The 26,437-nt window shown below is 43.3% G+C and overlaps 1 long non-coding RNA gene across 2 annotated transcripts; it reads left to right on the top strand.

Annotated features, from left to right (window-relative positions):
* Positions 1 to 25,859, top strand: LOC109269517 (uncharacterized). 2 transcript variants are annotated; one of them, XR_008420052.1, is made up of 3 exons: positions 1 to 592; positions 1,820 to 1,856; positions 24,968 to 25,859. It is a non-coding gene; the product is annotated as an uncharacterized LOC109269517 (long non-coding RNA). The 2 variants fall into 2 exon arrangements; XR_008420051.1 differs by lacking the exon at positions 24,968 to 25,859 and adding an exon at positions 6,487 to 10,576 and having other exon boundaries at positions 3 to 592.
* Positions 25,860 to 26,437: the final 578 nt, after the last annotated feature.

The raw sequence follows: 26,437 nt of genomic DNA, 5'->3' as shown, positions 1-26,437 counted from the left end.
GTACAATAGAAGAATATTCAGCTCTTGCACCACTTGGGGGAAGGTAACGACTTTGAACCTTTCACTTCCATTTTCCGGAGGGAATCTAGAAAGAACCTAGCATGGGCGAGGCGTCACACTGGGACGCCATCTAATGTACATGCCTGTCCCACTCCAGTCCTGGCAGAGCTCTAGGGGTCCAGGATCGGCCAGTCTGCAGCAGAGGTGAGAGAGTGATCACAGCGGGTAGAGGCCGTCAAGCCAGGTGGGCGCCCTGGACTCTAAGGCTCCTGCAGCAGGGAGGACTGCAGGGGGCGCTGTGCGTGGCAAGTGCAGGCACCTGCGATAAGACCCCGCGTGTGGACGAGATACTCCGCCCTGCGGCGGGAGGGAGGGACGGAGGGCTGGTGAGCGTTGGCCTTCGGCCTTCGTCTCCCAACGCCCCGGGGCGAGGCTGGACTTTCCACAGTTAGCTGGACGAGGGGAGTCTTGAGAAATGGCGTTTTGTTGTAATCGGGTGTGTGCCACTCCCCGGCCCTGAACCGAATGTGCAAGAAAGATTGGAGGTTGTGAAATCCAAATCGGAAGACGCTGCCTCACTGCGGATACTGTGGTAAGAGTGGAAATGGGGGCCTCAAAGGCCGGGGGGGGGGGGGGGGGGGGGGGAGGTGGTCAGCGTTACCCAGCACTTGGCGACTGTGTGTTACAAAGAAATGCAAAGTAAAATAAAAGGACAAGGGAAGGATATTTGGATCTCTTTTCAAGGAAGTACAGAATAGTAGGCAATGTTTTTTAAATGTTTTAAAAACACTTGGGGAGCCTGGGTGGCCGAGTCAGTTGAGCGTCCGACTTCGGCTCCGGTCATGATCTCGCAGCCTGTGAGTTCAAGCCCCGCGTTGGGCTCTGTGCTGACAGCTCAGAGCCTGGAGCCTGCTTCGGATTCTGTGCCTCCCTCTCTCTCTGCCCCTCCCCTGCTCATGCTCTGTCTCTCTCTCTCTCTCTGTCAAAAATAAATAAAACATTTTTTAAAAAGTTTTAAAATAAAAACACTTAAGGTGAAAGCCAACGAAAGGTTTTAAACAGCAAGCAGTCATATGGCTGCACAGAAATTTAAATGAAAAGCATAGGTCAAGGACACAAAGGCTGAGAAATGATACAGCAGCCAGAAAAGTGCAATTGTCATAGCCAAATGATAGAATGAAGAAAAGGTCTAGGGGATTTTAGGGGAAATATAAAAGGGAACAGAGTGTCTTACAACAAGAAGGAAAAAAAAAAAGTACCAAGTATCAGATATGGGGATGAAGAGTCTGGATAGCAGAAATATGGACTCCTACAAATGTGTAAGAAGCAGCCAGAAACAGGAAAAAGCAATGTAGAAAGGAGAAAGGGGAAGGTGTAAGCATGAAATTTGGCCCCTGGTAACCCCCCAAAACAACCATCTGTTCACCCAGAAGATAGCACACCCCTCCCTCAGGCGATGGTGGTGACCACCTTACAGCCATAGACTTCCTGTGGCTGGACATTAGGATGTACTGACCTGATTGCAGTGAGGGAGGGCGCTCCAGAGGACCACAGCATCTTTCCTCAGGATTCTGAGGAGAGTGTAAGAGAAGGGGCCACTTCCAGATTGACTGCTGGTTCTCAGGCAGCATTAGGAGAAGCTGAGATTAACTGAGAATTGAGTGCTGTTTGTGGCTGAGCAGTGGGCTATCCACAGTGATAAAGGTAAATAGCAAGGTAGGTCTGGGGGCGTCATTGATACGAATCAATTAGCACTCAGAGAGGGTTATTGAGGCATTTTACAGCCTTGACAGAAAAATATTTTCTGTTTATTTTGCAGCCGGCCTTATCTGTCTGTCCTCCCAGCATGGTTAAAGGTAGGGCTGCTTTTTTTCTTTTTCGATTTGAGCTGGTTTTTACTGTTAAGTATCAGTCAGGTGTTTCTCTTTCAGTCCCATTTTGGCTGAGAGCAGACAATGTCAGTCCATAGGACAGTATTCTGTGAAATCCAGATCTTCCCCATAATCTGGGTTGATCTAAAGGCAGTTCAGAGAACATAACCTATAGTCAGATGAAAGGAAGCTTCTCATTCCTTCTGTTGCCCAATCAACTGTTGCTCATGTGATAGGGCAATGGCTATGCACTAGCTTCTGATCTCTGGAGGTCACACATTTGAATACTGCAACACAGACAGGTAGTAGTAGAATAGATTATGATCAGGGTGTGTTATCCATTTCTAAACCAAGAGCTAATTTACTCAAAATTATGCCAAGAAAACAGGTTCCAGCCCCAATCTGCAGAGCCTGTAGAACCAGATACAGGGGTATTAGCTAAATTACCTAATCTCTTGATTTCCATGTTTGTCCCTCAAATCTTTTTGATAATGTTGAAGATTCTAAAGAGGTCTATAGGAATGCAGGTACAACACTCTTCAAAGATGACCTGTGTTCTACCTTGAGAGGCCTGTATGGCATCTAGAGGGTTCCATCCTCAACCACTGCCTGTCTGATTTTATGAACCTTCTGGATGAAGCTTTCCATCACCTTAGTGACAGTGTCTAGTTCTCTTGCTATTCTCTGAGCCAGGGCTCATAGGATTTTTCTCATTCTTCAGGTCTTTTGTAAAGTATGGAATGAAAAGGCATGTGAAAAGATAGCCCCAGATTCCTTTTGAGTGGTGAAAGTTTTTGAACTCAGATCAAAATCTAGTTTTTCTCATTCTTAGAATCACACAATCTAAGGGAATTTTATGGGTCAAGTGGACCCTGGATGATCCTGAAGGCAGGCATTAGTTTACCAAAATAGCAGATCTCTGTCCAATTTTCATGTGACAGCTAATAGGCTTTTGTGCTGCAAATCTGATCCCAGTTACTAGGGGCCGTCAGAAATCTGTCTTTGGCCAAAATGCTACTATGGAGTTGTCAGATGGTATTGTAATTTGTCAAGTGTGATTCAGGACCAAGCAGTGCAGTTTTTAGTGTAGAGATCAAGTAGATCTAAACCAGAATTACTTGGACCTGAGCCTATATACTATATTTAAAATAAGATCTGTAGGGGCGCCTGGGTGGCTCAGTTGGTTAAGTGTCCAACTTTGGCTCAGGTCATGATTTCACGGTTTGTGGGTTCGATGCAGGCATCAGGTTCTGTGCTGACAGCTCAGAGCCTGGAGCCTGCTTCGGATTCTGTGTCTCCCTCTCTCTCTCTCTGCACCTCCCCTGCTTATGCTGTGTCTCTCTCTGTCTCAAAAATAAATAAAAGATTTAAAAAATTAAAAAAAAATAAGATCTGTAAAAGGAAAACAGCCTCTAATATATTCCCTCTGTTCCCCAGTACTCTCTCAAATTCTATTTCTGTGGAAGTTTGGTTATAAGAGCTCACTCCCATGATAGGCACCCAAGTGCATTTACAAGAATTGGTTTCTCTGCCCCCGTCGGTCAGTCAATTAATCATAATGTATTCTATTCTTTTGAGAAAAGGTCCGCAGCAGGGTTTGGGGGGTTTAGGGGAATGTGTGTGCCTGTGTGTTTGCCTAAGTGTGGGGAAATAGGTTCTACTTCCATAAATGGATCAGAAAAAAAGCTTAGGGTGGAAAGCCACCACCACAGGGGAAAGTGCCCAAGGTTAGGTAGTGAGATATTGTAATGGAATCACAAGTAACTTGTAATATCACCTGCAGGAAATTACTTTCCATCTGACACTAATATACTATTGTACTTTGATTACAAATCCACGTGCCACACACCCCCCCCAGACCCTTTGCTTCTTACGCATACAAGTTATGATTACTGTCTGATTGTTTTCTCCACATTCATCATGTGTGTAAGATCTTGTTTTCTTCACATTCACCACGTGTGTAAGATCTTGTTTTCTTTTGTTCACCATGTGGGTAATATCTTGTGAGCTCAATAAATACAGAGACAAAACACCTGTTCGGGGCTCTTGTCTCCTCCCAGACATTAGCCTTTCTCGTATTCAGTTCTGTGTCTGCTCTCTTGCTGGACAAGGGAGAACTCCAGACTGATAGTCTGTGACACCCAAGTGCTGGTTACATCACATCCATCTGACTTTCTCCTCAGGTCACTTGTTGGATGTGTGACTTTAAGCAAATCGCCTCATCTTTCCTTATGTGCATAATGAGTACCTATCGGTCCTTCACTCAATGAATATGTACTGAGAACCTATGTGTACCAGGCACTGTGCTAAGTCCTGGGGATACTAAGTGCAAAAGTGGACTCTGTACCCCCAGAGCTTATGCTCTACAACAATTAACTGATTACTAATAATTAATCAGATTATTAAAATAGTCGCAATTGGGACACACCAAGGTACAAGGGAAGAGGTGTGCTGCCCCAGGTCTGGGAAGATCACCCAGGGGAGGTGATACTCCCTGCAAAGGATGGGACAGGAAGGAAATGCCTACCGGGCAGAGGGAAGGCACAGGAAGGGGTGGGAAGGGCCTGGTGAGTCAGATGGCCTGGCCTCTGCCTCCCCTCTCTGATCCTCCAGCTAGTTCCTTCAGTGTGCTGTATCTGGGAAGGTCATGAAAAGGGACCCATGTCCTAAAAGTAATTAGCCTCACAGAAAGTCCTCTCCCGTCCATTCCTGGGAAATGAAGACGCTAATAGGCTCCATGGCAGCAGGGGAGGTGCCTGCCTCAGGGGAACCAGTCCCAGCAGAAACCCTCATAGCTCCCTGCTGCTCAGAGACCCCCACACACACCCATGGCTCCTGCCTCCACTTCTCGTTCTCTCCACTGGCTCCTTCTGCCTGCCTGACTGCTTATTCTGACCTCTTCTGCGCCTCACCAGTTTGTTTTATGAGTGGCCATTGTGGTCTCCTTTAGTAGCTCTCGGCTTCCTCCCCCCACCCCACTGGCTCCCCCTGCTAAGGGAGATGGGCTTGCTCAGTGGCCCACTGTCTGAAGTTCATCTCCCTGGGTCAGGCATGCACCAGACACAGGCTCCAAGGTGCTTAACCTGGTTGTATGGGGTGGAAGTAGGAAGGTGAAATACACAGGAAGACCACTGCCCCTGGGCTCCTTGGGAAAGGCAGGCACTTCTCAAGAGCTTTACAACCCAGAGTAACTCCCCCTGAGAAAGTTCCCCACAGCTGAGGTGGATGCGCCTCCTGGCATAGTGCTTGCCAGTCTCTGTTGTACCTGCTGCCCTGCTTCCTCTCCGGATGTTAGCCCTCTCTGTCGGTTGGCTAGGGCAGCTATAACAAAGCACCACAGACTGGTTTCAGAGTCAGTAGCTTAAACCACGCTGTGGAAAGGCGTGAGCATGACCAGCGTGAAGGGATGCAGAGAATAGCACGGTCAGTATAAGATGTTTATTTTGTTGAGCTGTAGGAAATGAAGTTGAAGGTCAGGCCCATTTCTGGAAGCCCTGAGTGCCCAACTGAGGCATCTGGAAATTACCCTGCAACCAACATAGCTGCCCTGAGAAGTCTTGAGCAGAGGAAGAACTTGAGGCAAATGGCATTTTAATGTTAGTGAAAAATCTGGCATTAGGCAGCTTCTGCCTAAAGATATGCAACTTTTATTAAGAATTTGAGAAAATTGTGAATTATGCAGGGGAGGGAGGGGGAACCTGCTTCTTTCTGGTCAAAGGTTGATCTTTCTCATGATGTAACATTAGGTAACAGTATCACTGAGGCCTCATTTGAAAATCACATCCTTTAGGGGCACCTGGGTGGCTCAGTCGGTTAGGCGTCTGACTTTGGCTCAGGTCATGATCTCAAAGTTTGTGGGTTCGAGCCCCATGTTGGGCTCTGTGCTGACAGCTCAGAACCTGAAGCCTGCCTCAGATTCTGTGTTTCCCTCTCTCTCTCTTTGCCCCTCCCCTGCTCATGTTGTCTTTCTGTCTCTCTCTCTCTCTCTCAAAAATAAATAAACATCAAAAAAAAATTTTAATAAAATAAAATGGACTCCTTTAGAGGTACCTGGGTGGCTTAGTCAGTTGAGCGTCCAACTCCTGATTTTGGCTCAGGTCATGATCCCAGGGTCGTGGGATTGAACCCAGTGTTGGGCTCCACGCTGAGCCCCTGAGCATGGAGCCTGCTTGGGATTCTCTCTCTCTCTCCGTCCTTCCCCCACTTACATGCACACTCATTCTCTCTCTCTCAAGTAAAATCAGCAGCTCCTTTTATGACATGACAAGGTCATTTTCTAGGAGGTGTCAATCACTACCCTTGCTTAAAACTTTTAAAGAGTTGAAGTCTTTCTACTGCCTTCCAGGAGACCCCAGCAAGTGGCTCTCTTCTTTTATTGTTTTGATTTCACATGGTTACCTTGCCCTGCTCACGCTATCACTGATCTGTGTTTGTCAGAGATTCTCTTATGGTAATTGATTAAAAACAAAAACAAAAGACTAAAGCTACCAGTTAAAACCAAACGCTTTCTAAGCCCAAGTAACTAGAGAGGTAGGGATGCAGCTGGCCTCAGTCATGCTTGGAACCAAGAACTCCAGTCCTTCAAATCTCTCTTATGTTGGCTTCATTCTTTCAGGCTGGCTGGCTGCACAAGACCCACAACCTGAATGGCTACATCCTTAATTTCCTCCAAAGAAGACAGAGGACCCTTCCTTACCAGAACCAATTAGAAAATTCTAGGGAAACACTGGTTCATTTACCCACCCCTGCCCCAAGAGATGCTTATGATTGACCTAGGAAGGAGAAAATCACTCCTCAAAAGAAGGGGGTGCTAATCTAGGCTGATAATAAAGGTCTCTTTGGGGGCCTCAAAGAAATTAGTTTTATTTTCAAGCATCTTGAGGCTGTTTGGCCCTGGTGACCCCATAGCCTGAATTTTCCTGGACGGTTCCAATTTCATTTAATGTAAGTTTTCCTCAATAAAGATGATTTTTAAGTATATAACAATATGATTTTTGTACACTTTTGTACAAATATCATATGAATGAATGAACAAATCTGAAAATGATTTGTCAAATCTTATGTCCTTGGTTTAGAAAACCTGACGTATTATTGCTCTACTATAGAGCATACTAGAGAAATTAGCAGAAATCTCTGGATCTTCCTTCTGTCATATGAGTTCTTTCATTTGTCTGTCAACCCACTTGAATGGAATCCTTTTGACCTTGAATTCTGCTTGATGATCAACCAGGTCTGGGGTATTATGGACATATCAACAATTGGTGAAGGATGTATTGAGAAATAATGTTTTGCACGTTAGACTCTTTGAGGTGTGGAGCCCTTTTTGTTGGTTGCCTGATAAACATCATCCCAGGTTCCTCTGAATGAGATTCCTTTGAGATTGTCAGGCACCTTGCAATGCCTACATCACGATTTCCCCTCTTTTGGCTTCAGACTAAACCTGAGGCTCTTGATCTAATGGCACTCTCTAATGGCCAAGGGTAATGAGATGGCTGGAAGGATGACACTAAGGACAGGAGCTCGTGAGAAAGTAAAGGCACACAGGACAGAAAGAACCCACACCTGGGATTGGAGGATCACTATAAGAGTGAAAAGGAAGAGATGAGTCTGAGGGACACTGTGAAAGAAGAATCCATGGAACCTGCTGACTAAATGGATATACAGAGAGAAGAGTGGGGAGTTGAAGATGGCTCAATAGTCTGGCTCTAGTCTGTGATAGCAGCAAAGGAACTACTCAGCCATTAATAGAAATGGGGAATTTGGACAGGGTGCCTGGGTGGCTGAGTCATTAAGCATCTGACTTTGGCTCAGGTCACAATCTCACAGTTCGTGAGTTCGAGTCCCACACTGAGTGAGCACTAGCCCCACTTTGGGTGAGCCCCACTTTCTCTCTCTCCCCCCGCCTCTCTCTTTCTCAGCCCCTCCTGGGATTCTCTCTCTGTCTCTCTCTCTCTCTCTCTCTCTCTCTGCCCCTAGCTCACTTGCACCCTCTCTCTCTCAAAAACAAAACAAAACAAAAAAACAGGTCAAAGATCAACCCAGTTAGGGGTCAGAGGGCACCAGAAAAGCCACACAAGTCAGTAACAAAAATCTTCTCAGGTTATCTTCACATACTTGTATGTAGCCCTGGCAATGATTGAGACTAATTAGCTGGAACATAGCCTTTTCTTCCTTTTTTCTTTCTATTTTTTAACTTCTTATTATAGAGAACTTAAAAAATAAGCAAAAGTAGAAAGAACATAATGAGCACCCGTGTTCCCATCACCCAGCCTTGACAATGATGATATCATGGTCCATCTCGTTTTCTCCCAACCTGCACCCACTTCTCCCTGCACTGGTTTTGAAGCAAATTCCAGACATCATATCTTTCATAATAAATATTTCAGTATGAATTTCAAAAGATAAGGACTCTTTTTTAAGAAACATAAGCACAATACCATTATTGTGCCTTACAAATTGAGTAATATATTATTAATATCAAGTCAGGTTCAAATTTCCATTAAAAAAAAACAGTTTATTTGAATCAGAATTCATTTTAGACCATAGATTGGGATTGTTTGATAGGCTTTTAAGTGTCTTTTACTATGTGGATTCTCTCCCCCCCCCCCATCTTCTCCCTTTATTTTTGAAGAAATGGAATTCTTTGCCCATAGAGTTTTCCATGCTCTTGGTGTGCTTTAACATGTTCCTCTGTCTCCTGTATGACCTACAAATTGGAAGCCCTGATCAGATTCAGACCCATTTTTTATTTTAAATGTTACACAAAAGATGCCCAGAGAAGGTGTTAGAGGGAGCCATGGCTGTGGATGGAATCAGCAAGAAGGAGTATAAGGAGAGGGCTCCGAGAAAGGGCAACATGGAAGGGGCGGGCAGAGAAAGAGACTCTCCTGGGCAGGAGAGGTGACAGAGCAGGTAGAGCAAGGCTGAAGTGGGATGGCCAGCTCACACCTGGGGGCTCTTCTGGGACCATGCTGGTGTCTGCACCTCGGAGCTGCCCATGGGAGCAGGGGCATTGCTCACCCCTCCTCGCCTTCCATAGAAAGCAGCCGGCTGGCTTCTCCTCTAGGGGCCCCACTTCTCTCCTCTTAGGGGCTCTGGCAGTCTGGGAGGAGAAAACAGGAGGAAACAGGGTTGTCCTCTAGAAGTACAGAAACACAGCCTGAGGTGCATGTGCAAGACCATGCTTTTCCTCACTACTTGGGACTGGGCTCTTCTTCTGAGTGCCTCCTACCCACTGTCCTCACTGCCGTGTACCGCTTTCTTGCTGCCTGTGAAGGTTATTTGTAGTCACCCTTGTTCTGGGGCCTTCCATGGTAGAACCTGTGGACACCCCATCCTGCAGCACAGGCTACTACTGGGCAGACACGCCTGGCCTCAGGCTGGTGGATCAAGACAACGTGGTCACCTGTGTCCCGGTAATGCCCATTTGGCTGTTTTGCTCTGCCTTGCTGCAGAGCCAGGAGCATCAAGTTCTTTGTCTTGGAAAGTTCTGGCAAGAGGTTGGGCCCATCACAAAGGTCTCTCTTTAAAAGGAAATGCTGGTCAGGGCTTCTGAGCCCTAATAGTAGAAACCTGTGAGCTGAGAAGCACAGTCCACTGAGCTCCCCTTTTCCAACTGCCCAGACACTTCCAAAATCTCAGCATCAATCACAGCTTTATTTGGCATCAAAGGCCTCTGGCACAAGGTTAACTCAGTACTAACAGATACCCAATGGCTCTCAAATGTACTATAAAATACAGATTACTATAAAGGATACCGTGGCTTCAACATGAAAATTAAGCTGTTTAGGGAGTGGGACAAAGGATAGTTCAGTTCTGATGAGGGTTGAGAGGGTTCTAGCAGGGGGAGCAGCCCTGGGCAGGTCCAGGTGGGGCTGCAAAGTGGGGGCAGCCCAGCAGGAAGGCCCTGGGTCTTAGCAAATGGCCAGGATGGGGAAGGCAGGACATATGCAAGGAAAGGAAACTATCATTTTATTGAGCGTTGAGAAGGCGTTGTGCTGGTGCAGAGATTCATACAAAGATTAACTTCTGGGGAAGAGGGGTTAAAAATTGCTGAGGTGGAAACCGGCATCTTTTGTTACTCCTTTCCCTTGAAGATAAAACCAGTCTGTGCTGAATGAAAGAAGACTTGAAAGAAGCGGATGTGAGGAGCAAGAAAACCCCTCGTGACTGGCACCAAACTCGCTGCCAATATAGCTCATTCCTCAGCCTCAAACAAGGCCCGGGCGTAAGGCTGGCATTAGTCACAGCTGGCTCCGAGGTGCCTCTGGGCTTTGCTGGAGCCAAGCCCAGGGACCAGGAAGGGCTTTAGCCCACTTCCCTTAAGATTCCCACAGGCCACCCAGTCACCACCTCTGAAAGTAGGAGGGATACCTCTCCACCAACCATCCAAACTCATTCCTGGCAGGAATTCTGTCAGGAAGTACTTACAGCCAAATGGAGCCAGGCTGGCTATTTTTAGGACGGAGGCCATTTTCCCTGTGCCCACTGAACAGGATGCAGGACTCTTGAAGCCCTCGTGGAGAAGCTGCAAAGGCCGTTGGGTCCGCCTTGGTGAATGGCCAACCTCTTGAATTCCCCTGCAGGCCCGGAGCCCCCAGGACAACCTGTGGTGGTGTGCATGGGAGACTGTGATGCTGGCTGACTAATGGGGGCTCTGTGCTGGTGAAGTCTGCCTTAGGCTTTCAAATGACCGTAGGGTGCTAACAGACGCAAAGCAAGTTGGTTTTACCACAGAGTGTAGATTTCACTTTTTTTTTTATTTTTTTTAAAAATATTTTTATTTATTTTTGAGACAGAGAGAGACAGAGCATGAGCAGGGGAGGGGCAGAGAGAGAGGGAGACCCAGAATCGGAAGCAGGCTCCAGGCTCTGAGCTGTCAGCACAGAGCCCGACGCGGGGCTCTAACTCACACACTGCGAGATCATGACCTGAGCCAAGTCGGACGCTTAACCTCCTGAGCCACCCAGGCGCCCCTGTAGATTTCACTTCTAAGGGATCTGGATTATCACCAGTTTTGTTTCCCTGTAATAGAAATTGCTTTTTACTGCTTGTTGCTTTGTTATTTTCTCCCTCTGATTTAGACAAATAATATAGGGAGAGTGATTAGAGGGGGAAAAAGTCATGGGAAACATGCTTCCAAATCACAGACCTGAGAAAAGGAGAAGAGTGGGAGAGGCTTTTTCTGCTTTTAATTGCAGGTGAATTACACAGCAAAGTGCTATAGAAGCGAATTATGACACCAGAAATTCTCTGCCCAGCTCTGGTTGTTGATACATTTTAATCCTTATGTGCGACATTAACAGTTTTAGTGTATCTTAATTACCTGCCATCTGGCCTATTTATTTTAAATATAGCTTCTGAATTCATGGATTTTTATGTGCTTTTTTTTGTTTATATATAGATATGTGTATATATATCTATATGTGTACATGTATATATATATCTTTTTTTCATAATCTAAAGTAGAAACTCAGCACTTATTTTTAGAAGCTCATTCTTTGAAGTCGCAAGAGACAAAAATGTATTTCCTCTCTTAAAGTTATTTGTTTGATAACCTGAAATCATTAAAGCATCCAAGATATAAAAGTCCAAGATTCAGGGCGCCTGGGTGGCGCAGTCGGTTAAGCGTCCGACTTCAGCCAGGTCACGATCTCGCGGTCCGTGAGTTCGAGCCCCGCGTCAGGCTCTGGGCTGATGGACGGCTCGGAGCCTGGAGCCTGTTTCCGATTCTGTGTCTCCCTCTCTCTCTGCCCCTCCCCCGTTCATGCTATGTCTCTCTCTGTCCCAAAAATAAATAAAAAAACGTTGAAAAAAAAAATTAAAAAAAAAAAAAAGTCCAAGATTCAAACCTTAATGTCTATAAGATACCAACAGATAAAATATAGCGACCCAGTTTTCTCTCAAAGTGAGATAGGTATGTATACGGATAGATTAAAATGGCCAGCATGCATGTAGCACTTACTAAGTGCCAGTGTTAACTCATTTAATCTTCACAACAGTTCTAGGGAGTAGGCACTGTCATTACCCCACTTTATGGATGAAAACATTGAGGCACAGAGAGGTTAAATAACTTGCTGGGGGTCAAACACTAGGAAGTGAAGGAGCCAGCGCATAAATTCAAGCTGCCTGGTTCTAGAGCCACGTTCTTGTTCTATGTTCAGTGTCTCTCAAAAAAAAAAAAAAAAAAGGCCCTCCCCTCCTTAGGATACAGAGGACCCTCAAGACACCTGCTTTGAACTGAGTCATTGTGTGGGTATGAGGTTCACGAGTTAAGGAGCTTCTGGGACAAGAATAAACAAGGTGCAGAGAAGTGAAGTCTGCCCCAGACAGTGTGGCTGGTATGTGGCTGTGGCTGGACAGGTTTCAAAGTCATTGTGTAACATCAAGCACACACTAAACCGCTTTGAAGTATTTGTAAATAAAGTTCTTAGAAAAAAATATTTAATAATTCAAAGGAGTTTTAAAATCACTAGCTATGTGAAAGCACATCTTTAAAGCAAACCATAGTATAAATAAATATAAGGTGGTAGCATTGGTCTTATGGAAATAACACAATTCTTACCCTCAGTAATTTTAGAATCTAATAAGTCATTGTGGTGATGCACACAAAAGTTTACAGGTTTGATTAATATTGTTGAAATGGCATCTGGCTCCATAACTAAGTCCGTGACAAGTCCATGACTTGTTGCTCTTTGTTACACTCTGTATCTTCCTCTAGATTATAAATTCCCTGAGAATGGCCACCTTACCTTGTTCCCTGCTCTAGAACAGTGGCTGCTACTCAGCAGGTGCCCAATAAATGAACACTGAAGAAAGGAATGAGTGAGTGAGTGAATTTGCCAGTCTTGTTGAGGCCATGGACTTGGGTAAGCAATTTGAGGATGAGACTGCCATTGAAAGGATGGGGCCGAAGGAGGAGACGGATAGCAAGCAGCAGGATAACGGTGACCCCAGAAAGTAGAGGTCCGTGAGAGCCAAGACTACGGATACAGTTCAGGAAGTGGTGAGCAGCGTTAGGAAGCACCGCAGAAAGATTTAAAAGGGTGAGAATTGGGAAGACACTGTGGCTTTTGGTATGGGGGCTGAAAAGAAAGGGTAGCTGCAGGAGAGAAATTGCAGTGGAATCCCATTTGCACGGGACTTAAGGAGTAATTGGGACACTAGACAGGAAATTTGGCAGCGAATGGAAGGAAAAAGAGATGACAGCACTGGACATTTTCTTGTAAATGCAAGGACATTGTTAATTCACTAGAAAAGTGTCATGTTGTCACTTTGTTGCTGTCTCAAGTGGAGGCTCCCTCTCACTTGTCCTTTGTCCTAAGAGAACAAAAGGGGCCTTGAATTTCACAAGTGCCCTAGTGATGCATCTGAGAGCCTGGGCTTTGGAATCAGAATGCCCTAGTTCAGATCTCCATTCTTCCTATTTACTAGCCAGCCTTGAGACCTGGGAGAGATTATTTAATTCCTTAAATTTTCTCATAGGTAAAGTGGCGATTCAGTCACTGAATGTTATGAAGCTCCTACCGTATGCCAGACACTATTCTGGCGGGGGAGGTTAGCATACCATGGGAAATAGGTCTCTGGACAATTCCAAAAACATGAAGCCAACTAATATTTTTAAATTATGTCTTGGCTTCCACTTCCAGGAAGATGGAGTTAGATGTGCTGTTTCCTAATGCTCCCACTAAGTACAACTAAAAACCTTGGACATTATTTATAAGACATAAGAAGACTCTGAGGGTGCCTGGGTGGCTCAGTCGTTAAGCATCTGACTTCGACTCAGGTCATGATCTCACGGTTCGGTTCGTGAGTTCAAGTCCCACATTGGGTGAGCCCCATTTCTCTCTCTCTCTCTCTCTCTCTCTCTCTCTCTCTCAATATCTCTCCCCCTGCCACACCACCCTCTCCCTCTCTCTCTGCCCCTCACTTGCACCATCTCTCTCTCTCTCTCTCTCTCTCTCTCTCAAAAAAAAGAGAAGACTCTGAAAGGTGGAGAGAAGACAACCAGACCAGAGACTGTGGGATCCAAGGCACAACCTGGCAATGAGTCCTCCGAGTTTTCTTTTAGCTTCATATACACAGACTTCTAGCTTTAAGAGGCTGGCAACCTAGAAGTGCCAACAGGAGCAGACAAAAACTCCCCAACACAGGCCTATTCTTTCTAAGCAGAAGTCCAGGAAAGGGGCAGCCTAACAAGACGAAAACCTTTTAGACAGTAACTACTTGCTCCAGCTAAAAACCACAGGAAGAACAGTGGCCCCACTCTCACCCACAGCAGCAAAAGGGGGATCAGGAGCCTAGACTTCCTGCTTCACCAAGCTATATCAAAGGGCTCCAACTGCAACACACACACACACACACACACACACACACACACACACACACACGCTGAGGTGCTATCAGGGAAGGCCATAGACAGCTGGGACTTTTATCCTCACATGACAGTAACAAGGCCCCTGCCACCACAGTGTCAGTGGAGACCACATGGGGAATCTGAACTCCACCCACAGACAGCAGTAACAAGGGACTCCTCCCCCTCCCTGCTGGAGTGGTGTCAAAGGAGGCCTAGTGGAGAGTTAGGACTTTCGCCACTGCCCAGGGATAATTAGGCCACCTTCCTGTGATGTCAGCGGTAACAAGGCACTTCTGCCCCTCCCAGCCAGGGTGGTATGTATGAGTGGATGCCCAGTGGGATCTAGAACTCCCATCGCTGCCCAGAAGTAACTAGGAGCCCCTAACAGTGTGAACTCGGGTCAAGTGGTGAATGTGGGCTCCTACCCCCCTCACCCCCACCCTCTCTGACCTTGGCAGTAACAAGGCAGTGCTCCTCTCTTCCTCTGCCAGATTGGCATCAGAAAAGCCAGTTAAGGGGTGCCTGGGTGGCTCGGTTGGTTGGGCGCCCGACTTTGGTTCAGGTCATGATCTCACGGTCTGTGGGTTCGAGCCCCGCGGCAGGCTGTGTGCCGACAGCTCAGAGCCTGGAGCTGCTTTGGATTCTATGTCTCCCTTTCTCTCTTCTCCTGCTCTGCTCATGCTCTCTTTCTCTCTCTCAAAAATAAATAAACATTAAAAAAAAATTTTTTTAAGCCAGTTAAAACACAGGTTTAAGTAGGATCCAGACTCTCATAATATCCAAAATGCCCAACTTTTCAATTGAAAACCACTCATATACCAAATATTAGAAAACTCTCAGAAGAAAAAAAATCAATATATGCCAACACTAAAATGACAGAGATGTTAGAATTACCTGACAAAGGTTCTAAAAAAGCCATCTTAAAAAGCCAATTACAGACATGCTTGGAACGTGAAAAAATTGAAAGTCTGAGTAAGGAAATATAGTCTCAGTACAGAAATAAGAAGATATAAAGAAGAACCAAATGGAAACTTAAGGACTAAAAAATACAGTAACTAAAGTTAACTCAGTGGTCGGGCTCAATAGCAGGATTCAGGGACCAGAGAAAAATAAAATCTATGAACTGGAATATACAGCAATAGAAATTGCCCAATATGAATAAGAAAGAAAACAGACTGGAAAGAAAAAAAAAAAAAGAAAAAAAAAAGAGAAGAAAGGAAGGAAGAAAGGAAGAGAAGAAAGAAAAGAAGGAAAAAAAAGAAAAAAAACAACAACAACAGAGGCTCAGGGACCTGTGGGCCCATAACACAAAAGTCTAATATTTGTGTCATCCAAATCCCAGTAGGAGAGGAAAAAGAGAGCAAAGCTGAAAAAATACTTGTAGAAATAATGGCTGAAAACTTTCCAAATTTGGCAAAAGACAGAAACCTACAGATTCAAGATGTAAGCAAATCAGAAACAGGATAAACCAAAGAAATCCATACCACGTCAAATTTCTCAAAACTGAATATAGTGTTTGTACTTCTATCTGTTTCAATATAATTTTATGCCTGCTGAGTATAATTAAATTTAGAGCTGATTTTTTAAAAAACTAAGACAAAAGAATCTTGAAAGCAGTCAGAAGCAATACCTTATACAAAACAAAAACAATTTGAAGGATAGCAGATTTCCTATCAGAAACCATGGAGGCCAGAAGGAAATGGTACAATTTGCAAGTGCTGAAGTGAAAAAACTGACAACCCAGAATTCTATGTCCAGTGAAAATATCATTCAAGAATGCAGGGAGGGGTGCTTAAGTGACTCAGTTGGTTAAGTATCTGTCTCTTGATCTCAGCTCAGGTCTTGATCTCAGGGTTGTGAGTTCAAGTCCTGCATTGAGCTCCACACTGGGCATGGAACCTACTTAGAAAGGAAAGGAAAGGAAAGGAAAGGAAAGGAAAGGAAAGGAAAGGAAAGGAAAGGAAAGGAAAGGAAGAAAGGAAGAAAGAAAGAGAGAGAGAAGAAAGAAAGAAAGAAAGAAAGAAAGAAAGAAAGAAAGAAAGAAAAAGAAATAAAGAAAATGGGAAAATCAAGACATTATCAGCTGAAGAAAAACTAAATGAATTTGTCATCAGCAGACTTATCTTAAGAGAATGGCTAAAGGAAGTTCTCCAAACAAAAAGGAAATGAAAAAGGAAGGAATCTCAGAATATCACAAAGAGAGAAAGAACAACAGAAAGTAAAAGTTATGAGTAAATACATTTCCTTCTCCTCTTAAGCTTCTGAATTATGTTTAATGGTTAAAGCAAAAATTATAACACTGTCTCTTGTGCCTCTAAATGTATATAGAGGAAATATTTAAAAGCATTTATAAGCAGGGGAAGGCAAAACGATGTAAAAGGATTTAAGCTATGGAGATTCCTCAAAAAATTAAAAATATAATACCCTATGATCTAGTAATTTTCCTAGTAGGTATTTACCTGAAGAAAACAAAAACACTAATTCAAAAAGACATATGAACTCCAGTGTTTATGGCAGCATTATTTACAATAGCCAAGATATGGAAGCAACCCAAGTATTTATCAATAGATGAATGGATAAGAAGATGTGGTATATACATACAATGGAGAACTAGCCATAAAAAGGATGAGATCTTGCCAGTTGCAACAACATGGATAGACCTAGATGGTATTATGCTAAATCAAATAAGACAGGACAAAGACAAATACCATACAGTTTCACTTCTGTGTGGAATCTAAAAAACAAAACAAACAGAAACAGAATCATAAATACAGAGAACAAACTGGTAGTTTCCAGAGGGGAAGGAGTTGGAGTGAGGGGGCAAAATAGGTGAAGGGGATTAAAGGTACAAACTTCCAATTATAAAATAAATAAGTCACAGGGATGAAAGCTACAGCATAGGGAATATAGGCAATAATATTGTAATAACATTGTATGGTGACAGATGGTAACTACATTTATCCTGGTGAGCATAGCATAATGTATAGAATTATCAAATCACTATGCTGTACACCTGAAACTAATATAACATTGTATATCAACTATACTTCAATAAATAAATAAAAATAATTCAAAAATGTAAATAATCTAAATCCATCAACTGAAAGAGATTGGCAGAATGGATTAGAAAATATGACCCAACTGAATGCTGTCTACAAGAAACTCACTTAAATATAACAATATAGGTAGGTTGAAAGTAAAAAGATAGAAAAAAAAACATGCAAACATTAATCAAAAGAAAACAGGAGTGGCTATTATAATATCAATAAAGTACACTTCAGAGTGAAGAAATTTACCAGTGATAGGCTTATTATGTAGTGACAAAAGGATTAAATCCACCAAGGAGATATAGCAATCTTAAATATGATGGAGGCACCAAACAGCTACAAAATATGTAAAGCGAAAGGTAATAGAATGAAAAGGAGAAGTAGACAAATCCACAGTTATAGGTGGAGAATCCAACATGCCTCTCTCTACAGCTGACAGAACAGCTAGACAGGATCAGCAAGGTTATAAAACATCATCAAGTAACAGGATTTAATTGACGTTTGTGGAACACTTCACCCAACAACAGCAAAATACATAGTCTTTTCAGTTGCCCGTGGAATATATGCCAAGATAGGGTTATGACCAAAGCTCACAATTTTAAAAAGTCCATTAATCAGACCTATTGGTCCTTTAAATATTTAGATATACACATTGTGTTTATATTGGAGTTAGTTCATCAAAAACAAAGATTTAAAATAAAATTTATTTCACTTTCATTATGAATTGATACTGACTGAATCTCATCTGCCACAACTGATAACTCCTTTCTTCCTCTCCCAAATAGGGGGCAGCAACCCAAGACAGGGGAGGCACTCTAAGAAAACCAAAATGATGAAAATCTGGATTTCCAAAGATGTTTCCACATTCACAGATGTTTTAAAAAATGATTGGCCAAAATGTTGCTCTACTGGAAGCTCCCCTATTTAGCCTAACTTCTCTTTCCTAATACTAGGTACATTCAACATCTATAGGCAATTTCCTACCTTAACTAAAGTGCATGTACAGTGGCTATGATGAAAGTTTGCCATTTATCTCTGTGCGTGCAAACAGACTCATAAGCACACACTTGGTCCCCACTGTCATATAGCAGCAAGATGACGGTTGTGCCTTTTAACTCAGCAAAGGATATGGCACATATATCTCATTCCTTCAGGCTCTCAGCCCCTCAGTTGGCCAGACTATTGTGGTTATGAGTGACAGAAATTCAACTCTCAAACTTGCATAAGCAAAAGGGAAGAATTTGCTGGAAGGCTCATAAAACCAAACTGTTGGCATGACAAGGGGTGCTGTGGCACCATAGATATCCTTGCTTCCCCAGCCCCTAACAGAGCATCCAGTTTGCTGAGTGACTAACAAATCTTTTTTTTTTTTTTTTTTTTAACTCCCTGGGCAACTCATTCCAGGTGTAGACAATGAGGAGTTGGAACCACTGGATGTACTCAGTGATGTGCATGAAGAAATTGCTGATGTTCACAATCAGAATTAAGAGGTCTATCCCTAAGATAGGGTCACACTTAACATTTAACCACATTCTCTTCTCCCTAGTGTGGTTTCCTTGGTTCAGGGAAGATAAAACTCCCACCAGGAAGTGCCATGTCAATGTAAATAGTGATTTAAGTTGCTACCACATACCTAATGAGTTATATCCCAGAAATGTCACTGGGAAAAAACAAACAAACAAAAAATCCTCCCATCTGGGGAGTTTGCATCAAGATTGAAAAATTTAAAAATCAAGACAAGGATGCTTCTCCTTTCTCCCTTGAACAAAGAGGGAAAAAGATGGAGGAAGAACCAGATGCTTTTTTTTTTTTTTTCCATTTAATTATGGGAGAAGATTTACCAGTGACGAGAAAGTGACCTTTGCCCCAGAAAACAACCTCTCGTGCGCTGGGCATTCTGGACAACTGCAGAACCAGGCCCAGGCCTCTCAGTGGACTGCTCCGTGGTCAGGACAAGAGAGCAGCCTTTCCGGGAAGCAGTCATCCCTCAGATCCATGCCTGCCTCAATTTCCTCTTCCTTCTTGCTTCTCCGTCCTCCTAGGTGTATTTTCTAGGAACATTCCATGAGCCAGGACCACTGTAGCTGCACTGGCGATTAGTTGCAATAGTAAGTCTTCCTCTGGCAGGAGCAAAATAAGTGTCTTTCACCTCCAGTTCTCACCAGGACCCAGCTGGGTTTTTCCTTCAGAGCCCACACATTGTAGGCACATACTGGTGTAATTTTGCCTCTGACATTCAGGCAACACAAGTGTCATCTATTGCTCACCATCCCCGCCCCCTCCCCCCCCCCCCCCCCCCCCCCCCCCGCCACCACACACACACAGAGGCCCGCTCATGAAAAAGCTGGAGAGAATAAGAACTCGTGCCCCCAGAACTAGTTTAAAAGGTGAGCTGAACAACTGGGCGGGGTCTCCATCTATATGAGACACTAAACATCACAGAAATAACAGATCCCACAAGCATCTCCTCACATAACCAGTAATGGAAACTGGTCCCACTCCCACAGAAGGAGACGATGCCTTGAGTGGGGAAAATGGTCCTCATGGGCACCAGCTCCATCCACACTAAATGAATTGTGAAATTTTACTTAAGTGAACATTCGTTTGGATAGAGCTAAATTATTGTTAATCTGTCTCACATTCCTTGGTCAAGCCCGGCACCCAGCATGCCACTTCTCTTACGATGGCTCACCACTGAGCTAACTCGTCAGGAAACAAAATGAAAATCCTGTTTTACTTTGTACCTGTCCAAGCCCACAAGAAAAAAAGAAAATAGTCAAGGAGATTTAGAACTGTGTAATGTGTTGAGAGTGACTGCCCAATTCTCAAAGCATCTTTTATTTTTAACAAAGTTAGAACATTCCTTTAAAAAGTGACCTCCTCTAAATTATTTAAATTACCCTTCAGATTCAACTTGGATATTGAGTATATGCTTAGCATGGCTGATGGCATTGGTTCAATCGGGCAACTGTCTGTAGATCCACATTTCACATCTTGCCTCAAATTCATTTCATGTGGTTTAAATGTGAAAATATCAAAACACAAAAATATTAAAAGAAATTGTTTTAAAAATACGGAAAGAAATTGAAAGGCAAATGAAACTGTATGGAGAAGTGATAGAAGTATAGAAATCCTGTGTTCCATTCTAGCCTGGAAATCTTACAAATATTGACAAAGTTTATTATGCTGGCTTTTCAAGGAACATCCATCCCATGGGATGTCCTATACCACTTTATTTGGTTATTAAAGGAAAGGTTGAAGGGCACCTGGGTGTCTCAGTTGGGTGAGCATCCAACTCTTCTTTTTTTTTTTTTTTTTTAAGTTTATTTATTTATTTTGAAAGAGAGAGAGCATAAGCGGGGTAGGGGCAGAGAGAAAGGGAGAGAGAGAATCCCAAGCAGGTTCTGCACTCACAGTGCCCATGTGGGGCTCGAACTCATCACCAAAATTAAGAGTTGGACGCTCAACTGACTGAGCCACCCAGGTGCCCCAGAATGTCCAACTCTTGATTTAGGCTCAGGTCATGATCCCAGGGTTGTGGGATCCGAGCCCTTCATCGGGCTCCACGCTGTGTGGAGCCTGCTTAACATCCTCTCTCTCTCTCTCTCACTCTGTCTCTCTCTCTCTCCCCTGCTCGCTTTCTCTTTCTAAAATAAAAATTTAAAGGGCACTTGGGTGGCTCAGTCAGTTGAGCATCCGACTTCAGCTCAGGTCATGATCTTGCGGCTCATGGGTTTGAGCCCCACATCAGGCTTGCTGCTGTCATCCCGTCACTCTGTCTCCCTCTCTCTGCCCTTCCCCCACTGGTGCTCTCTCAAAAAATAAATATTTAAAAAAATAAAAAGATAAAAATGTTAAAAAGAAAGCTTTTTAAAAAAAGGGAAGGTTGACCTCAGGAGGCTGAGGGCCCTAGGTGCAACTTAGATTATCATTGCAAAATAAGAAAGAAAACATACTCCCACTAATGTTCTGTAGAATAAAAATTAAGAATATTTTTCTAATATCTTTTTACACTGTATTACTTTACATTGTATTACTAAACTAAAATGCAGACTAAAAACAACACACAGAAGATACCAATTTTGTATATTTTGTATGCCAAGGAAGAAGTTGGAAGAACATAGACCAAAATGTTAATGGTAGTCATCTCTTACCTGGTAAAGTTATAGTTGATTTTAAAAATATTTTTCCTTTATATTTTTGTATTTATTTTTTTCCCAATATTTCTGCAGTGAACACACGTACATTACTTGTGTAAAAAAACAAACACATTAGTTACCAAAAAAAAAAAAAAAATCTCAGGGGGAAAAAAATCTGTCTCAGGAAAGAGTACATTATACATTCTTCCAAACCAGGACTGAAACAGATTTCTAACAGCCATATGGAGGAGCTCACAAGGAATGGAGGAAGTGTCTTTATGTTCATTCATTGAAATGAGAACTTTCTCAACTCGTTTGTCAACCTACAAGATTAATATAGGATAAAACCACTGCAGCAAGGAATTAATATAAGAGGGTGAAATAGCTCCTCAAATCGTTAACGTCGACTTCCTAAAAAATCTTTGTAGCACCCGTAAAAGAGATCCTGTGGTTCTAACTTGCTGTCTGAGAAATTCAATCTGTAGGCCTGTGTTTTAAACACACGGGATATTATTATATAACTAAGCAGCTGGGAAGATTAATCGTGATTAAAAATAAAAAGGGAAAGTGCACAGTACACCAAACAGGACTGTTTAATGAGAAAAGGGTGACTCAGAGGAAAACAGTATTTGTACAGGTAATCAAAGTTCCCCTCAGACTTATCAACTAAGAATAAAGACACTGTATCTCATATTTGACTCAAAGGTACTCCTTATCCAAGAAATGATTACACCAGTAATACTGCAAATAATATCCGTGTGCATATACACAAAATACATGTATTCTGGACCATTTGCGAAGTATTTATTTTCAAATTTCGTGCCCGTTCTTAAAATCCAGACACCCGAGTGTGTCTGTGATTTCTTTATCTTTCCTTCCTCATTCACACCCTGCTTTGCACGGTGCCCAACAGCCTTGTTTCTTGAACGCCATTGCGTACCACGCCCTTGACGCGCACCCCCAGTTCGGCCTGCACATACGAGCCCCATCGTGTTCACATCCCCTCAGCGCCCATCACCCCTATGCCACAGCATGTTCATTCAGATACAAAGGTGCATGGAGTGGCACCAGGGTTTATGGGAGGTTCTGGGGACACAGAGATGAATAAAACATTGTCTTGCACTCAGAGAACTTTGAGCGAGGGACAGATGCACCAACAACAGTTACCATATGGTTGGGGGAGAAAGTGGGCCTGCTTGTGAAGCCAGCCTCAGATTGGCGTTCCCTTGTTATTAATCCACCACCCACAAATTCTCCAGCAAGCACGACTGCTTAGAGAGCAGGCAAGTAACACCGACACAGGAGTCGGGCTGGGTGGGAGACCCCTGTCCTGGGGCCTGAGGCCAGATGCAGAGTACACATTCTGCCCAAAGGCATTCAGTGTCTTGTTCTTTTTCAGAGGCCCTGCCTGCCGGCCTCATTTGGTTCGGGCTGCCGGTGTGTGACTTCTGTGTATTACGGACACATCATTTAATGTTTATTTAGAACATCTAAGTCATCGTTCTAGGCACTTTACGTGTATTAATTCATTCACTCCTCATAACAACTGTTGAGATAGATATAATTTTGCCCATTTTATAAATGGAGCAACTGAGACACTGGAGTTCATGTAACTCGCTGCAGTTACACAGCTATCAGGGTGGTGGACCTGGGTTTTGCACCCAGGCAGTCCACACTCTTATAAGAAGCCCACACTCTTATAAGAAGTGCTTGAAAACACCATACTGCTCTGTATCTAAACTTTTAAAATGTCTTTACTCAGCTTATACTACAGATGAGTTACATATTTAATGTGCCAAATATCCCTTTTACTGAACAAACCCCTTTACCTGGTATATACCGATTTGATGGAAAAATTCACTTCCATCTATCCATTGTTCCATAAATGTAATGACATTCCCTGCTTATCACCCTCTTTCTGATCTGAAGGGTCTGAATTTTTTAGAAATACCTTTTTAGGTAGCCAAGAAATATGTTTCTCAGAGGAGAAAGCAGGCCTTGTTGAAGTGCCAGTTACTTAATGGATTCTTCCCTCACTCCCCAGCTCCTCCCCCCTCCTTCCAACCCACTGCCATTACCCTTCTCAATTCTGGGTGTTAGTGGTTTCTTGCTCAGTCCTCCTTACAGGTACAAACAGGATAATGTTTTGTTTTCAATAACTGCATAATGTTTACAACTTTGTGGATCTTTCTGGACAAGGTTATTAGGCCAGTGTCTTCAGAGAAATCCTATTTATAAGAGCTAAAACAGATCCAAGGGCATGTAGGGATTTGGTGAAACAGGCAAAATATATATAAACTCACAACTCTTTGATCTTCATTCAGAATGTCTCACTGGACCAGAGGATGTGGCCACATTTTATTCACAGACTTTTCTGAGAACTCTGGACATTACATTCTGTTCTTTTTTACTTAAGTTAAAGCCAAAATATTGGGTCTTCACACAGGCTATCCGTTTTGCCTCCTGGCCTTTGTTCCCACTGCCTCCTCAGCCAGGACCTCCCTACAGCTACACCCCTCCCCAAACTCTGGGTCCTACCCAACCTTCCTGACACTGTCACATGCTGCCTTCTCTGGGAGACCTTTTTGACCTCCAAAGTGGCGACGTGTCTCTCCTGTATAGACCCCATGACCAGCACTTAGTATCTATTCCAGTTGCCTATTTATTTCTCTCACCTAATTTGTAGTTGGAATTTATGTAACCGTACTTTTTAACCTAATCTGTACCTAAAATACATACAATAATACTCCCTTTTGAAAAAGTCGTGCCCTGGAGCTTTTAAACTTGGCAGTTTATTTTACAGTCTCAAGAATGGTAAAAATACATGGGTTGTGGGCTTTGGCAATGAACTAATGTGGGTTTGCCATCCAGCTCTAGTTATAATGGCTATATGACCTCGAACTGAACATCTCTGAGGCAGTTTTATCCTTTGGAAAATAAATACAGAGAAGTAACTCTGTGAAGATTAATGCATAATGGTACAGAGCTTTCGTCTGTCCAAATTCAGGCTCCGCTGAGTGTTAGCTGCTGTTACGTTTCTCAAGAGTAATTTAATTTTGTCAAAAGGAGACATTTAATCAAAAAGAGAGGAAGAGTCCTGCCAGTTGAGTGGGAACTACTCAGAATGTATTTTATGACGATGTGCAACTTTACCTACATTGAGATTAATCTGTAATTTATACTTAACATTGGTCATCTGTTGCTCTCCACCTGTTCAATACCAAAATACATCTTACATGGTTTGAAAACGTATCGGACTCCTTTACAATGCTCTAATAAAAAAAATCCCAGAAATTTGAAAAGTGAAAAACAATGTTGGCACCATCTAAGGGAGTATCTTTTCTGCCATGAAGTTAATAGTACGGTAAATGTCACTGAGTAAGACCCCACTTTAATCTCCAGGAGACTGCAAACTTGAGTTCATCCAAATTTCTAAGCATCAAATTTAAAATGGCTTAGAGAGTATTTTGAAATTATTTACCTAATAGTAAATTGGTTTCTGAGCCAATAAGGAATCCAGTAATCCACTTGCATGTTTAAACCCTTCTTTTTAAGACCCTTAGACAGGAACCAAGATGCTTAGTAGACGATTGCTGCCAGATTTGACCTGGGAAGACCCACAGGCAATGCTTCCTAACAAAGAATGTCTCTGATGAACTCTTCAGCTCTGGGCCATTCCGAATCCCAAGAGGAACGTGTCCCATTTCCTTGTACTCGCTGCTTGTAGATAAGCTAAAAGGCTCTAAAGTCACAGAATCAAACTATAAGGATATTCCTTCAGCATCACTGTCAAGAGTATACTCACACATACAACCACCTTGCATGTTCACACAGACACACACTTGTTATTCTCTACGTACTCTATATCAGAAGCCATTCTGGGTGCTGTGGGACCCCACGATGAATAAAACAACGTAGTCTTGCCCTCAAGCAGCTCTCGGTTTGAGTTTTTTTTGCAAAAATGTAGTATTTTAAGCCATCACTGATTCACAATGGAAGTAGGCACTAATTCCAACCGAAGGTTTAGAGATGAGATGGAGGGACGGAACACCAGAGGTGTGAGTGGGCAGGAGACAGGACCACTGAAAGGGCGGGAAAAGGAAACTGTGGCATAACCCTGGCCTTGCAGTCAGAGACTCAGAGTCCAGATCTTCCAATGACCAGCAAGTGCACACAACTACGTTTTTTGTGGTTAGTATATATTTTATGATTAATATTTTTTAATTACCCCCCAAAATCCTTAGTTCTCTTTTTCAAAATCAAATGAGAACATGGATGAAAGTATACAGCCAGAGCTTATACTAGTAGCTCAGCTAGTATACTAGTTTTTAAAAATGTAGTATCCCCTTTATGAATGCTCAATACAATTTTGGTAATATACTTTACATTAATACACATTTTGTTAATGAAGTTTTGGTCATAACGCTGAGGGACAGATTGTAAAGCGGCGGGGTTAAAAAAAACAGTGAAACTTTCAAGTCAGCTTTTTAAAGTCAAATTAGGGTTCTAGCTCTTGACAGCCAGCTAGCTTACCTTAAAGAAGTTCTTTTATCATGGTAAATTTTCACAGAGTCGTAAAGACGAAATGTTAGGGAGATAAAGCCCTCACGATAGTGATTGACACTCCTCAAATATTAACTTCGCTCTTCATGACCCCCAGCTGTACTGGCCCCTCGAGTTGTGGCTGCTCCACACGCAAGCTGGGTGCTCCTTGAGCCCCTGTGCTCTTCTCCTGGGGTGAGGCAGGGAGGAGACGTTAACTCTCCTGCCCCCTGGTGGCTGAACACGGCCTGCAGCATCAGTACAGCTCAAACCACACTCCCTCCCGGGGGCTCCGACCTGACAGAGCACAGCAGACACCGACACTGTCTGGGCTGCTGGTGACAGCCCTGGTGCCTGTGGCAGAGCCTGGGCAGTGTTGTGGCACTCTGGTCCCCCAGCAACATCTCATCAAGCCTGTGAGCTGCACACACCCATCCTAAAAATTCTTAAGTAAACACCTCCTGTTATTTGTAAACAAGAACC

Source organism: Panthera pardus, unplaced genomic scaffold (genome assembly GCF_024362965.1).
Source record: "Panthera pardus isolate Hobbes unplaced genomic scaffold, ASM2436296v1 HiC_scaffold_7, whole genome shotgun sequence".
NCBI classification, from domain to species: Eukaryota; Metazoa; Chordata; class Mammalia; order Carnivora; family Felidae; genus Panthera; species Panthera pardus.
The sequence above is the reverse complement of the archived record's forward strand: the minus strand, read 5'-3'. Positions and strand labels throughout refer to the sequence as shown.